This window comes from Callorhinus ursinus, unplaced genomic scaffold (assembly GCF_003265705.2).
Source record: "Callorhinus ursinus isolate GAN/ISIS: 27379988/994484 unplaced genomic scaffold, GSC_fseal_2.0 scaffold51, whole genome shotgun sequence".
Classification (NCBI taxonomy): Eukaryota; Metazoa; Chordata; class Mammalia; order Carnivora; family Otariidae; genus Callorhinus; species Callorhinus ursinus.
Window position 1 is genome coordinate 8,001,338 of NW_027397113.1, and position 12,705 is coordinate 8,014,042.

The window sequence follows — 12,705 nt, forward strand, 5'->3', positions numbered from 1 at the left end:
CTCACAACCCCAAGATCAAGAGTCCCATGCTCCACCGACTGAGCCAGCCAGGCGCCCCCTAGAGAGTCTTACTAGTAAGCATCCATTCTAAGCATTCCAGCAACTGTCCTGCCAGCTGGCTCGCTGGGCAAGGACCTGGGATGGGCACAGGGTGAGTGTCTGGGTTTGCAGAGGCACCTGTAAGAATATCAGACCAGATGACAACCTTTCTCTGACCCTACCTTTTGCCCGGGGCTGCATTCCCCAAACCACCCATGTTATTTAAACTGAAGTCTCGCCCCCAGGATTGTTCTGAAGTTTTGGTGGAGGAGAGATGAGTTGAGACCCGCCCTTGGCATGTGGAGGTGATACCACTGGCCCCAGCTAGAAGGGCTGGCTGAGACGTTGGCCCTTCCTGGAATCCTGAACTGGTCTCTCCATCAACCTTCCCATGGCTGCTTTTTGAAGATGTCATGAGCTTTTGATACTTGCTTCAGTCAGCGTCTACTGAGTGGCAGCCGCTGTGCTAGGTGCTCAGAATGCAAGAAAGAGAGAGAGGTCCCAGTCTGTAAGTCTAATGAGCTTAGGGCTGGTGGCCCTTGGACCTCCCTGAGTGCAACTTCCTGTCTCCTCCCTGGTGGAGTAGGGCCAGCAGGGCGTTCTGCTCCTGGAGACAACAAGAGCAGAGAAGCAGGTGTAACAAGGTGGTACATTCAGGAAGTGAGTGGCCCCAGATGGAGGAGTGGGTCATGTGGGTGGGTTATGGTGAGACCAGAGTCCTTATCTTTGGGGATTGGGAGCCACTGGAGGTTTTTATATGGGGAAATGGCACAAGCTGGCTTTTGTTTTTCTTGTAATAGCTATCACAGTGATCGGTATTGAGCATTTCTTATGATAAGCGTTAACTAAAGGCTTTACCAAGTTACCTTTTTCTTTTTCAAGATTTATTTATTTATTTGAGAGAGAGAGAGAGAGAGAGAGAGAGAGAGCACATGCAAGTGAGCGGTGGGGAGGGACAGAGGGAGAGGGAGAGAATCCTGAAGCAGACTCTCCGCTGAGCACAGAGCCCGACGTGGGGCTTGATCCCAGGACGCTGAGATCACGACCTGAGCCAAAATCAAGAGCCTGTGGCGTAACCGACTGAGCCACCCAGGCGCACCCCAAGTTTTCTTATTTAAGTCCCTTTTGCAGATGAGGCTGGGAGAGCCCACAAAGCCCAATCAGGTAGCGGCAGACAAACCCATGCCTGTCTAACACCAAAGCCCTTGCTATTAACAGCTCCTCAACCTCCCTGAGCCTCAGCGTCCCCGTCTATAATACCTGCCTCGTGGGGTTGTCTTGTGGACTTGGGGAGCATATGGGCACTTGGAACAGTGACTGGCACATTGTAAGCGCTCAGCAAACGTTAGTCACTGTTATTTTTGGTGTTGTGGTTGCTGTCTGTTGTAGAGAGCCCGCTCGCATGCCAGGTGTTGCGTGGCACCTTGAAGTTTGAAACCACATGGGCTGATGTGAGTCAACTGCCCTAATAAAGGCACTCCTGTCAGAGCAGGGTGCTGACTAAGGTGCATGGCTTGAGTCTGCCTGCACCCACCCCAGTTGCTGCGGTTACCGACCTGGGCACCTCATTCTCTCTGTCCTGGGGGCCTCTCCAACTCAGGCTTGAGTAACCCTGTTCCCACAACTGCTTCTCTGAGGTTTCCTGCTGCACCCTCTGGTTTCAGTTTTGCTAAGGCTGAGCAGTGGCCCACCCCACCGGTGGCAGAATGGTGGATGCCCTGGAGGCACTGAGGTCCCGGAGGCTGTTGAAAGTCTCCAGGTGAGACAAGGTCAAGGCTGGAAAGGCACAATCATGGGAATGGAGAGAGAAGACAGCTTTTGGGATATTTTGGACTTAAACCGATAAGATGTGGCAATCTAATAACACAAGGAGAAGACAAAAGGAGATGTGAAGAATAAATATCTCTCATTTAAATGGCCTGATGACCCTACTGTTTCCCTGTCCATGTTTCCGTCAGTGGATCCCATCCATTCCCATGGCTTTATTTTATTATTTTATTTTTCCTCATGGCTTTAAATACATTTCTAGGCTGACAATCTCCAAATTCCCAGTTCCCTAAGCTCCAACTTTGAGTACTTGGCTGTCTCTTGCTCTCTTCACTTGGATGGCTCTCAGGCATTTCAAACACAACATCTCCAAAACAGAACCCCAAAAATGATTTGCATGCCTCACCTCCAAACCTGCTTCTCCATCTCAATCAATGGTACGACACTCACTTGTGTTCAAGCTAGAAAATATGGGGAACATCTTTGATGCCTCTTACTTCCTCACCCCTGGAATCCGCCTCATCAGCTAGTCCCATAATTTCTACCTCAGGAGTACATCACAAGGGAAACACATCACCGTCAACGCTGCTACCATCCTGGGCCAAGCTACCCCCATCTCTCACCAGGGTGACTGTGAGTCCACATTGCCTCCCCTCTTCTACTCTGGCTCCAGATTCCAGCCGCATCGATCTTTCACTAACACAGATTCGACTGTTAATCATCTTACCTCATGAATTCCAACTGCACTTAGCGTTAACAACCACTGCCTTCCTGAGGCTTACAAGGTCCTGCACGGATCTGAGCTTCATCTGACTTCCTCCTCCCCATCACTCTTCTTCAGCCTCACTGGCTTCCTTGCATTCCCCTTAACGTGCCAAGTCTTTCCTTCCTCAGGTCCTCACCCATGGTTCACATTGTTCCTACTGTCTGGAATGCTGTGCCCCATCGTTGTCAGTTCCTTTTCATCCTTCAAACTTCAGCCTAAATGTTCCCTCTCAGGTCACTGACTACAGCCTGAGGACGTTCCACATCTTTCTCAACATCCTCTTTAGTTGATCATTTCATTCAGAGCATGCAGTGATCAAAAGTTGAGATTTATTATTTGTTCATCTTGTTTATTAGTTGTCCCCTCCGCTAGAGCGTCAACTCTATGAGGCCAGCCAGGCACATAGAAGGTGCCAAAAGATATCTGTTGAGTTAGTAAGCAGGTGGATGAAGAGGACATACACCCAAGCAGCAGAGAGGTCCAGGAGAACCCCGATATTCAAGGGGTGGGCAGAGGGGCTGTCAAAGGGTCATGGAGACTTGAGAATGAGGGACAGGAGAGAAGTGTCAGTAACCAAGAGAGTAGTGACATATTGGTTAGGGATGCTATTGGCTCCAGGTAATGGCACACCTGTCCGGTGGTGATGTAGACAGAGATGATTTTTCTCATAGTCAGAATGTTTGGTGGCAAAGCTCTGGGCCAGTGTTGCTGAGTGCTCTTGGCCTTCCCTCAGCTTCAAGCATCACATCCTCACACAATTGAGTTCAAAGACAGGAAACAGGGAGCAGCATGGGGCAGACATCCTCCTCATATGTCTCTCTCTTATGGGTGGGGGGTGGGCTGCCCCCAGAAGACTCCAACAGATGTTCCTCCATATTCCACTGGTTAGAAAGGATACATGCCTGCCCTTGGACCAAGGCCTGTGCCCACCCTGTTGAAATAAAAGAATCTCTTTCCTGTCCTTGAACAAAGTTGGTCTTGTGCCAGCTGAGGAGAAGGGGAATGGTTTTTGAGTAAGCCATGCACAGTGCTTGCTCTAGGCACATCTCACGAGGAAGAGTTTTTTCTGTTGGTTTGATTGATGTAGAAAGGTCAGATAGGATGGGTATTGAGCAGTGGCTGCTGGAGTTGATGCTTATAGACTATTTGTGGCCCTTGAGAGAGCAGTTCCCATAGAGTGGTTGGGCTGGGCTGCCCACTGCAGGCTTAGGAATTAGTGGGAGAAATTTAGAAGAAGAAGGTAGACTACCAGGAAGTTTGATGTTAAAGGTAAGAGGAAAGATGGGGGATGCCTGGGTGGCTCAGTCGGTTAAGCGTCTGCCTTCGGCTCAGGTCATGATCCCAGGGTCCTGGAATCGAGTCCTGCATCGGGCTCCCTGCTCCGCAGCGAGCCTGCTTCTCCCTCTGCCTCTGCATCTCTCTGTCTCTCATGAATGGATAAATAAAATCTTAAAAAAAAAAAGAGGAAAGATGGGACAATCTCTGGCCACAGGAGGCAGACACAAAGAGATCTTTCTTGGGGCAGACTTGAAGATGTTTTTTGGATGAGCCAAAGAAGCCAGCAGGAGAGAGTGGGAAGCAAGATGGGGTAGTTGATTCCCTGGTCTTGAAAGAGGCACGAGGATGGGTTCAAGTGCACAAGAGGTGGTGGCTGTTACTGGACCCAGTGGGGAGGCTTTTCTGGAGACTCAGATGCCTTCGGAGATGGGAGGAGGATTGCAGGATGGTGAAGATGCCCAGGGATGAAGATTCCCCTCTTTCCTTTGTGTGACAATGGGCTCATTTAGAGAGTGAACGGGTGACCTTGACCTTTCCAGCACCTTTGTTTTAACATTCTGATATAACAGACTAACAACAACAAAAACAACAAAAACCCCAGATCCATTTGTGTGGTTGTACACTAGAAAGTCCAAGGACAAAGCCTGATCCTTGAGGTTTCTTGTTCATGTACGCCCTGTACATGGTCAGGGGTGTGGTTATTACATCATGCCATTCAGAGGGTGCAGGACACTTAACAGACAGCACAGAGCTTCCAGATCCTGCAGCCCATGGACAACAAGGTGGTGGGGGAGCAGAGAGGACTTGGGTCCCACGTCTAGGCATACCACTTACAAGCTGGGGTTCACTGGTGTCCTCCAAGCCTGTGACCTCATTTGCAGTGGGCTGGGCTGTGACAGCCTCTCTCCTCGGCCCACAGGTTTAAAATACGCATGCTCCTCATGAGGACCTACGGGGAATGCCTTCCTGCCCTCTCCACATCCCTTTCTGGGGAGTTTTGACCCTGCACAGGACCCCTTGGAACAGGACGGTGTTTTCTTTCACCATTAATCCTGGTCCCTCACTTCTGGCATCTTTTCCCCTTTGTTTTGGGGAATGATGGCATAGGGCCCAGCTAGTAGGATTGGGAGCCAAACATTTCTCCTCTATTTATTCAGATCGTAGCTATGGATGCAGCAAAAAGCAAACAGAAGTTTGACTAAGATATATGAGCTCAATATTCCACAACATTTAAAGCTGGTGCCTACTTACGTAGGAGGCATAAAACACAACATTATGTTAAAATGAATAATAGCCCCAACAGAAAAAAAGAGTGTATTTTTAAGAAAAAAATCCTTAGCAGGAATGTTCAGATGCAAAGTTCGTAAGATTGACATTAGCTCTGTGCGTCTCCTCCTCAAGAGCTTGTTAATGTCCACCCACATCCTGTGCTGTCGGTCGGGGTGCAAGTACTGAAGGGGACATGTCTTCTCTTAGGTCACCCTCTTTAGCTGGCATGTGGGGTTGGAGGTTGACCTCAGGAGGCCTCCATGCATGTCTCATGGCTTCACTGGGGGATGCTGATGTTGGTAAGAAGTGAGGAGCGGGATCATGTAGTCCCATCAAAGCTACCAGTCAGATCAGTCCTGCCCGTCCCTGGGTCACCTGGACTCCACTACCTCATGACCAAAATGTGACTAACAGTAGTTTTTCCCTCATGGGATGGCTATGGGGATTCGATGAGTTTACTCCTCTGAAGTGTCTAGGAAAGTGCCCAGGTGGAATCAGTTACTCAACCCGCCAACACAGAGTGCCAGCAACTTGTTGGGTATACCCTGTGGGAAGGAAGCCCCAGATGCGTCTCTGCCCTCCAAGAGTCAGCATCTAGCTGGAGAAAGAACATGGACCTTGTGGAAATCAATAGAGAACCAGAGCAGCCTCCAAGACCAGCCCTTCCCAATGGCATGGACGACTTCCTGGAGGGCCAGCAGCTGCTGGGTGGGGTGCACTGTCAGCCGGCCCTGCTTAATCTCCTGGCCGCCAAAGCAGGGAGAAAGGAGAATCTGGTATTCATTGTGTGGTTGTTTCTAATTTCCTTCTGCTTTCGAGATCCTCTTCTGAGGGAGAACAATGCCCTGAACAAGGCTCAGGCTTCCTTGTCCAGGCACCCGCCCAGCTGTGGGGGAGGTGGCGCCTAAGAGAATACAATGGCCGGCACTCCAAGGGCAGATGGTGTTTGACTCCTGTCTTTGAGAGAGCTGGGGACGGTGGGGTTTGGAGGCTGGTTGGGATTCCAGCCTATTGTTTGCTGTTATATCCCTGGGGCTTTGAGCAAGTCCCCCCATCTCATTTATGAGTATTATTTATAAACTGTCTCTATTTGCCAAGGGAGGACAGTCCTTCCTGTATCACCAGGTATAGGTACTAGTACAGGAAATTTCGTCTGAGGCTGGAATTCCCATAGGACCTAGATTCTGGAGCCACCAGCCTGCGCCATTTACCCCCATGCCACCATACCCCCGGCAGGAGGGGGTGGTGTGGGGTCCTTGACAGCATGGCCAGTGCACAGACCAGTGCAGGAGGGATCCTCATCAGAGGGCCTTGGGCCGGACATTTTCCCAGCCAGGGTCTTGTAAGTCCGTTGGGCGGCAGAAGGCCCAGGACTGGAACCAGGTTAAGGGCGCGGTATCCTCATGCCTTTCTGTCTTCTTACTTGGCCTCTTGGTTGTGGATCTCAGTACATTTATCAGCCTTGCTGGGTTTCTCTTTTACCACCAGAAAGCAGAGAGAATCCAGAAGTGAGTGACCCTCACGTGGAACAGGCCAGGAGAAGGCAGAAGGGCTGACTAGGGTCTTTCAAATCCACAGGGCTTTACTGAGGCAGAGGCCGTGGGAGCGGCAGGTGGGAGTCCGATGTGCAAGGGCTACGGCAGGGCAGCCGCCTCTAAGCTGGAGGCCCACACTTAAGTCCATCCAGGGCCACCATCACCCTCTCTGCACATCCACATGCCCTCCGTACAGTTTGTTTAATGGTCCTCTTGAAACAGATTTATTTTAAAACCTCACATTTAATTAAAAAGAAATCTTCATCACTACCATAAATGAAATCTGGCATTTTTCTAATAATTGTTGACACAAGTTCATAACTGTTAAAGTGAAAATACTCATCATGGAACCGCTAAAATCTTGAGTTTTGTGTAAGTTCTTGGTGTGGACTTTTACACACAAGGGGGTCTCCATGGATGTCTGATGGTGACATTAGGGGTGAGCTTGGTGTTGGCAAGAAGTAATGAGTAGGGTGATTTGGGTATATGGGTGACCCCGTCGAAGACATTTCTGGAGGGCACCCGTGTCTAGTGTACGGTAAGCGCTCAGTAGGTGTTAACAGCCACCATAACTTGGGAGGTTCCAGCTGAGCGCTACCCTGGGGTAGGGGGGTCCCATCATCTGCCTGTTTGGCGACAGGGCCAGGACAGACCCGATCTCCAGGCTCCCTCCAGCTCTCCAGCCACCTCTGTTGCTCTCCAACTCCTCCGTTGGGACAGATGCGGGCAGGTGGTATGCCCATCATTTCCCTCATGATGATAGAATTAAAACTAAGACATGGTCATGGCATTTGTCATCTCAAAACATCCCCGATAGAATGGGTTGTCATCTGTGTCCATGAGAGGCTCTGGAGCAGGCTCTCAGGGACCGATGCTCATGCACACACGCTGGGGGCTTGTCCCATCTGAGTCTGCTGCTCTATCTGAGCAGTCCTGGTTGTTTCTGGAATAGGATGCATGGCTTGGAAGGAGAAAGTTGCTGTGGGAAGCAGTCCCAGGTTCCCTGGTGGGACTGGAAATTCTGCCTCAAGCCCTGGAATTTCAACTTCCTGTTTGGCCTGGCTTTGTTCCCCCACATATTTGGCTCTGGTGCATCCTTTCCCTCCCCCTCTCGGGATCCGTTTCCTCATCTGTAAAATGAGGGGGTTGCACTAGATCATATCTAAGGCTCTCTTCAGCTTGAAAAAGCTATGATTTGCCTCCCACCCCCTTACTGTTCCCTCGGGCCTCTTGATTGACAGAAGGAAGGTGGGAAGGAAATGGGAGGAACCAGAAGAGCTGTGCGTCCTACAGTGTACAGGACAGGCCCCACAGCAACAGTTTCCAGCCCCAAATGTCCGTGGCACTTGGGAAATGAGGCTCCTCCCCACTGAAGCTGGGAAACCTGGAGTTAGAGGAGGGGTGGTTAAGGGGGGAAGAAGCAAAGGCGTCAACTGGGTAGGTGAATGATGATGAAAGGGCAAATCCAGGGAGAAAAGAACATGCGTGGGGAAAAGGCTTATAAAGGAGGGGCAGTGAGAGTTGCTAGGATGGGAAGAATGTGTCTGCAAAGTGATCACAGCTAGGGTTTTGGAGTAAACCGCTGGCCTGAGAATGTAAATAGTATTGAGGGGGACTGATAGCTTCCCTTCTCCTTTCTGGCTCATTTTGGAGGATGCCCCCCCTCCCCCCCCGCCGCCCAAATTAGAGTCTCTGGAATTACAGCAATGCAGCCAGTCAGCAATGGTGCCCTCTGATGCTCTAAGTTGGCCTTAGGATAACAGACTGGATGGTCCAAAGACTGGTAGTCATGATCATGTGAGCAAAAGCACGCAAACCAGTCATGGTGAGTTTTTCTGTGGGACCTTTTCTCCTTATTGAAATAGAAGCTAATCTCAACTCTAAAGGAAGCTACCGGGAAAGCAAGATAAAAGGAAATTAACATAGAGAGGATGTCTTTGTGACCCTGGGGGTGGGCAAAATTTTCTAAAACAGAACGCCAGAAGCACTGACCATAGAAGAAAAATAGGTATGTTGAGCTTTATCAAAATTATAGCATCTCCTCATCAAAACGCACCATTAAAAACATGAAAAGGCAAGCCCCAGACTCAGAAGAAATCTGCAATACATACATTTGACCAAGTATTCGTTTTAAGGATATGCGAAGAACCATTTTAAATCAATAAGAAGGGTGTCTGGGTGGCTCAGTCAGTTAAGCATCTGCCTTCAGCTCCGGTCATGATCTCAGGGTCCTGGGATCAGCCCCGTGTCAGGCTCCTCGCTCAGCAGGGAGTCTGCTTGTCCCTCTCCCTCTGCCTCTGCCCCTCCCCCTGCTTGCACTTTCTCTGTCTCTCTCTCACCAATAAATAAATAAAATCTTAAAAAAAAAGTCCTTAAAACAAATCAGTAAGAAAAAGACGATGACCGGATAAAAACTGGGCAAAAGACTTAATAGATCCTCACAAAATAACAAATCCAGATGGCCAAATAAACTATGAAAAGGTGCTCAATAGCATTACTCACTGGGAAGATGCACATTAAAACCACGAGGACATACCACTACACACCCACCAGAGCGGCAAAAATGAAAAGGGTGACAATACCAGGGGTCACTGAAGATATGGACCCACTGGAACTATCTATCATACATTGCTGTGGGGACTGTAGAAATGTACAATCACGTAGAAAATTGTTAGTTTCTGTTCGAGCTAAAGATATGCCTACTCCCTAACTCTGTCATTCCCCTCTGGGTATATGTATCTAAGAGATATAAACAGCACAGAGATATGTACAAGAATGTTCAAAGGCATTGTCTCCAAACTTGAAATTCCCATCAACTGGAGGTTGAAGCCATAAACAAATGGTGGTGTATTCCTACAGTAGAGTACTACATAGAAGTGAGAGATTACACGTTGTAGGATTTCATTACTACGAAGTTCAAGAAGAGGCAAAGCTAAAATATGAAAGGTCAAATCATAGGTATATCTGGTGGAGCTATGGAATGAGAGGGTGCACGAGAGAAACTTTTGGGGTGCTAGAAATATTCTATGTCTGGACTGGTATACTTATGTAAGTGCATATATATGTAAATGATTATCAAGCTATCCATTTATGCATTTTTTTATTTTTAAAGATTTATTTATTTATTTGAGAGAGAGAGTGAGCAGGGGTTGGGTGGGTGGGGGTGGGAAGGGATAGAGGGAGAGGGAGACAAATCCTCAAGCAGACTCGCCCCTGAGGGCAGAGCCCTACGCCTGGGGCTTAATCCCAGGATCCTGAGACCATGACCCGAGCCGAAATCAGGAGTCAGGTGCTCAGCTGACTGAGCCACCCAGGCACCCCAGTTTTTATTTTATTTTATGTTTTTATTTTAATTGCAGTTAGTTAACATACAGTGTTATATTAGTTTCAGATGTACAACAGTATAATTCAACCCTTCCATACATCCCTCTGTGCTCATCACGACAAGTGCACTCCTTAAGTACTTGACTGTATATGTGTTAGACTTCGATTTAAAAAAATGAAAAGAAACACAGATTCTTATGTCCAAGGGAAGTAGTAACAGTACTAATTTATTGAACACTCGTTGTATGCTAGGTGCTTTGTATAAATTATTTCATTGAATCCATCCAAACCACCCTGTCGGCTAAGTATTATTATTTTATAGAAGAGGAAACTGAGACCTCATAAGGTAAATATCTTACTGGGCCTCTCTGCTGCAAAACATAGGAGCCAGAACCTGAGCACCACAATCCATGTTCTTGCTACTTGGCTTGGGATCTTAGGGTGATGTAGGTGCAGCATCAAAGCTTCCCCTCCAAGCATCAAAGCCTTAGATACCGTTTTTAAAAAAGATTTATTTATTTTTATTTGAGAGAGAGAGAGAGAAAGAGAGAGAATGCAGCAGGAGGAGGGGCAGAGGGAGAGGGAGAGAGAATCTCAAGCAGACTCCATGCTGAGTGTGGAGCCTGATGTGGGCTCGATCTCAAGACACTGAAATCACGACCTGAGCTGAAACCAAGAGTCGGACACTCAACCAACTGAGCCACCCAGGCACCCTGATACCATTTTTTAAAGAAAACTTCATCATGTCTCCCAATATTCCAGGATTAAATCCCTCTACTGTCTTAAACAAAAACAAGAAGAAAAAACCCCCCAACACTGAATGGGGAAACTTTCCATGAATTTGTTCTAACTGGGAGAAGAACCTGTGGTTTCCTACCCATGCTGCTCATCCTAACTGTGCTGTGTTGTAAAGTCTCCGAGAAAGAAGTGTCAAGTATTGGCCACAGCAGTCAATACTGTGAGCCAAGCCTGAGCTCCAGCTCACTCCTCTTAAACCGGGAGGCCCTCGGGGAAGTTATTTAGCTTCTCAAAGTCTTTGTTTCCTTGTCTGTAAAAAGGGGACGCGGTACTTACCTTATAGTTTCATTGCAAGGGTTGAATGAGGTCATACCTAAGGAGCCCTCAGCTCAGCAGCAGGGTCATAGCATGTGCTCAGTAAAGGGTAGTATAGAAATGTCAAAACTGACACTGAATTGGTTCCACCCAGGACTCTTAAAGTGGCTTAGCACCTTTCTCCTTCATACAATTCAGCACATATATGAAAAAAAAAGTTATATTAATGATTTCTTTACGAAGTGAAGATACTTTGTGGATGGGGCAGAATCTCAGTGCTTTGGTAAGGGGTGAGGGAGGGAGGTGGTACCCAGAGGGCGGGTGTGGAGTCTGGGAGTGGTGAGCCGGCCATTTTGGAGGGCGCCTAAGATTTATGTAGGAACTTGTGGAAGATAAGCTTGGAAAGGAAGACTGGCTCCAGATGAGGTCCCACCAAGGATGCTGGACTCTTGTCTATAGGAAGAGGAGTCACTGACCATGGTTGAGCAGGGAGGGTGTAGATGAAGCTGGGGTGTGCAGGCCCACACGGGACGTCCAAGTGACTGGGCCAGGAGGCCGGTGAGGAGAGAAAAATGCAAGTTCAGGTGGGGAGGAGTTCTGTGTGATCCAGGTGAGGCAGCAGCATGGAAAGGAAGGGCTAAGTAGATGGGGAGGGAGGGGGAGGGCTCCCGAAGTCTTGGAGCCAATTTCTTGAGTTTACGAAGCAGAGAGGAAGTCTGTGTGGAGATGGTAATGAAAGGGATTTCTTCATGGCTAAGACAGGAGGGGATGCACCTCATCGGTTCCTGGGTCCTCTCCTTCAGTCTGCTATTTGCATGTCCTCAAGAACAGAGTGTCCTCTTCTGGTTTCAAGACTGCACGGGGCACCTGAAGAACAGACACAGGCTTTCTAGACACTTCCTTTCCACCCTTACCGCATAAGAACAACATGGAAGGAGGTGTATCAAGACCAAAACAGATCCAACAGCAGAGTAGTTTCCAAATCGACCCCTCCCAAAGAGAAGAGTTTGGATGCTCTACCAAGGGGTCGCAGGGATCTTTTCTCAGCTCGTGCGAAGCTAACGAATGGCCTCCTGATTTTACAGAGAGAGGCAAACAGTGTTTTGAATAAAAATCCCGTTGTTATTGTTGTTTTACAGGGCTGTAGCAGTGGCCAGGAAGAAAACCGCCCCCTCTGAAAGCTGTTTTTGTGACTGTTCTTTGGAGCATTGTTCTAAAAATGGGAAATTACATCTTTCTGTGCCAAAGGAAACAAACACCTGCAGTTAAAAGAATACCTTCCACGAGGTGGCTTCAAGAGCCCCAGCCCGTTTTGGACGCAGGGCTGCTGCAGGAGTTCCACTTGGTGCGTTTCTTCACTTCTAAGGGGATGGGGTGTGGGCTAACATTTGTAACCAGGGTGGGCTTTGGCAACTACGGGGCCCTGGTGGTTGTCTTACTCATTCATTGAATAAACATCTATCGAGCATCTATGCTGGGTCAATGCTGGTGGTTCTCACTACACCCTTCCCTGGCGCTAAAAATCAGGAGAGTGGGGCCCCTAGGGGGCTCAGTGGGTTAAGTGTCTGACTCTTGATTTCGGCTCAGGTCATGATGTCAGGGTTGTGAGGTCGAACCCCGTGTTGGGCTCCAAGCTGGTTGTGGAGTCTGCTTAAGATTCTCCCTCTGCACCTC

The 12,705-nt window shown here is 48.6% G+C and overlaps 1 long non-coding RNA gene across 1 annotated transcript in view; it reads left to right on the forward strand.

Moving 5' to 3' along the window:
* LOC112829164 (uncharacterized) overlaps positions 1–12,501 on the forward strand; it is a 40,125-nt gene extending 27,624 nt beyond the window's left edge. Inside the window, exon 2 of the long non-coding RNA XR_003209671.2 lies at positions 12,171–12,501. This is a non-coding gene — a long non-coding RNA (uncharacterized lncRNA). The remainder of the gene's footprint in view (positions 1–12,170) is intronic.
* Positions 12,502–12,705: the final 204 nt, after the last annotated feature.